General features: G+C 39.0%; 1 long non-coding RNA gene across 1 annotated transcript; it reads right to left on the bottom strand.

Annotated features, from left to right (window-relative positions):
• Positions 1 to 1,111: 1,111 nt before the first annotated feature.
• Positions 1,112 to 2,272, bottom strand: LOC146510327 (uncharacterized). Its single transcript, XR_014876296.1, has 3 exons — positions 2,028 to 2,272; positions 1,767 to 1,858; positions 1,112 to 1,182 (listed from the first exon to the last, which is right to left on the bottom strand). It is a non-coding gene; the product is annotated as an uncharacterized LOC146510327 (long non-coding RNA).
• Positions 2,273 to 3,654: the final 1,382 nt, after the last annotated feature.

The following is a 3,654-nucleotide window of genomic DNA, read 5'->3' as shown; positions in this document are numbered from 1 at the left end:
ATTGGTGAGACTGAGCAAATAGCTGCCTCAATTTCCTGTTCTTAGCTGGCTGAAGTGTGGTCTTAAGGAAAATCAAATAACATTATTTGATTTTCTGTTGGTGTCCTATTAACTGAAAGCAGTCTGGCCACTCTTCATTATTACAGTTTTAAATATTTAATATTGAGCTCAGTTCTTTTAAAAAAATACCAGCAATAACTAGAGGACATCATCATCTAAAGACTGAGAAAGATTTGATTCTGCAAATGAAATAAATGAATTTATCTTGGACGTGATAAAAACTCTAGATTCTTGTTTATTTAATTATATCATGACACTTAGGTTTAAAATTTATTGTAAAACACCTTTTTATTGGTTTTATTTCTTTTATTTTCTTCAACTAGTCTGCATTAACCTTACAGAAGTTCCTCTGTGAATTTACCATGCACCTGTGCAACTCGCAATAAAATGCTTTTACAGCCAGAAAACCCAAACACTGGCTCAAACTACATTTTTCTGTTTCTTAATGACACTGTACCTCATTTTCCTGCCTATTATTCAGCCACATTATTCTCTTTCACTGCAGCCCGTGTTAATCAGAAATACCAACTGTAATGAGAAAAGTTTGTGGGCCCGAATACTAACAACACATCGATGTCCAGTCAGTGTTTGTGTGTGTGTGTGTGTGTGTGTGTGTGTGTGTGTGTGTGTAGGTGTGTGTGTGTGTGTGTGTGTGTGTGAGAGAGAGACGTTATAAGTCTTTATATGAGGGAGCTGATATCTTTAAAGCTGCAGGCCATCTCTGGGCAGGAGTGGTCCTCTTGTTATTCCCTTCACGCGCGCACAACTGCTTTCTCTGCAAGTCTCTGTCAGCAGAATTTCTAATGAATTGCACAAAAGCCAGTTTACTATGCCTGCACTCATGCATGCGCGCACACAAACACAAACAGACACAGGCCAACTTTCTTTTTGTGCACAACAGAAATGGCTTTGGGAAAGAATGAATGAGGCTCTCATGCACACAGAAGGGAAATATCATGCATAAGTAGTTTTTTTGCCCCTTGGAAAAAAAAGATCCTGTCACTACACATTAGCATGTAGAAAAGAAGAACTTCACATCTTTTTGGAACTGTCCTGGTTTATTGCATGCAGCCTTTATTGGATAGTATTGGTAGTGGTGGAGACAGGAAGCATCTTCTTTTCCTGGAAAATGAAGATGCATATAGACTTTTTACATGCTTTAGGGCTATGTGAATCATGGCTAGCTAAAACAAAACGAATCATTACTATGGTGGCTGCTTGGGCACAATACCATGAACACTTGCACAATCTGTTTCTTTTTACAGCTGGTGTGGAGACGATATGCAGTATAATCACTAACTGTTTTCTTAAAGTAATGAACATATGTGAGGATGTCAAAAATACATCTATGCAGGTGTGCTTCAGAAATCTTTTTACCCATATTTGTCAATCCTAAGTTTCTGTTCTTAACAGTGTGTTCCTATAAGTTTGTACATTTAACTGCCTTCCAGTGTTTCCTAAATGCCATGGATCGGCTTTCATCTCAGGCAAATTCATCTATCGTCTTTGAGTTGGTTCATTTCTTCAGGAAGTGCTCACCAAAATCATCACATTCTCTCACCTGCCAACACACCCTCCTCCAACCTCCATTACTGCTTCAGAGCAAACCAATGGCACCTCAAAGTAAGCTGGTGCTCGCAGTTAAAAACCTTTTACCTTCAGGAATTGTAGGTAGGGCTTGCTAAAATCTCCATGTACAAACTCACCTGGATTAACCTGCCTGTCCTCTCTCCCAGTGAAGTCTTGCTCAGTCTCCTGGAACCCTCCTCGCTGGCATCCACTCCTGTGAAACTTTTTCCTGTGAAAATAAACCTTTTGAACTGTGAAATTGCTTTTGTTGGGCCTTGTTTAAGAGTCCGCTTTTCATTACTACCATTTTAGCATTTGGCAGTATGATCAGTAACACCTTTTCTTTCCAACATAATGTATTGTACATATGTATTTTTGAACTCCATAAACCCCAACACCTTGATTTTGTTGCTTTTCATCCATTCTGTTGTAGATTTGCTGTGCTTGGGAGTTATCGTCCTGTCACATGACCCCAAATTGGGGATCCCGTGTCTGGCTATAGCAACCAAGCCCATCATATCAGCAAAGGAACTGCACATTATGGCCAAACATCTTCACTCCACATCTTTCCAGAGGGGATTCATTCAGAAATCTTGTGGTTTGTTCAAATGCAAAAAACTGTCCAAAACTTATGGAGGTGCTCACACCTGCTGATGATCAGTTAATCAGCTGCATTTGATTAGCAGCACCTGGCTGCTGTTTACCCTCTTATTTCCTATGGAAGCAATAAGCGTTTGTTTTTTTTCCTCAGGACTGCATTAAAACTTTCCTTTTACAAGGCTGTAGTTCTACATAAACTTATACTACCAGTGTTGAAATCCAGCTTCCTGCCCAACACTAATACAGCTCCACCTGAACCAGTTGGAGCCCAAAACTGGCCTCAGTCTGATTATTTGCTGTCAGTGTCAGTTAGTCTGCCTGTATTTGATGCCGACTGCATTTGGGATATGTGATTCAAATAAGTGATTCATTTGTGTATAGTTGCTATATTTATTGTTGTTACTTCAAAACAACAATAAATTAGTTCCCTAATTGGATTTGCATATTTGCTGCTTTGATTTAATACTGTAGAGTATCTATATTAGATCCACTGCATTGCTAGTCACCCCACTCTTCATCCTGCCAAAAGCTCTTCTGTCCCCTTTTGCAATTCACCATTTCTGACAGTTCTCTCCAAATATGCCCAGTCATCCAGCACTCAAATGACAAATCTGGTAATTGTTTTGAGGATCCAAAAGAAAGACGCATTTAGGTGAAGTGAGGTCGTCCTGAAGCAAAGACAACTCAGACAGCAAGTGACGCCAAAAAAGAGAGCAGACAATCAAGCTACAATGATTTCTTATATCAACTTAGTTTATTTTTCTTTGCGAACAAAAGCTGGTAAGGAGGAAGTTTTACCCATTTAAATTCAAAGTAAATACCCCACAGAGAACTCCGACAATCAAATGATCCCTGCCAGCAGGACTAGGTGATGGTTGGGAGGAAGAACTCCCTTTTAATAGGAACAAGTCTCCTGCGGAACCAAGCCCAGGATAGGTTGGTTATCTGGCCTGATGGTTTGGGGGATCCTTTCTCAAAAACTTTGAATTATACTTAAGACTAACATTTTTGTTAAAGGGAGTCTGACTTGCTGATCTTTGTTTTTGGAGACCTTCAGATTTGCTGAGTTTGGTTCAGGGCTGGACTAGTGAGCACTATTACTGTGTTATTACCGACAAACACAGATAAGAATTAGAATTAGAATAGATCTTTACTGTTACTGTTGCAAAATCAATGAAACACATTTTAGCAAATCTCCATTAGCAGCATGTAGATTTTTACATTGAAATTCCTTTAGAATAAAAGAAAAAAGAAAAGAAAAAAGAGAAACCAAAAAATAGACTTAAAGTTAAAGAGGCACCTACACAGGGAATGTATCTAATAACGTAAGTATCTACACAGATATGTACAAGTTGTATATGCCATATAAAGGAGCAGGTGCAATATGGGGAGCGATGTGATCAATGTTACACACCTCTTACTCAC

This window comes from Neolamprologus multifasciatus, chromosome 10 (genome assembly GCF_963576455.1).
Source record: "Neolamprologus multifasciatus chromosome 10, fNeoMul1.2, whole genome shotgun sequence".
NCBI classification, from domain to species: domain Eukaryota; kingdom Metazoa; phylum Chordata; class Actinopteri; order Cichliformes; family Cichlidae; genus Neolamprologus; species Neolamprologus multifasciatus.
Note: the sequence above shows the minus strand (reverse complement) of the source record. Positions and strands in the feature narration are given on the sequence as shown.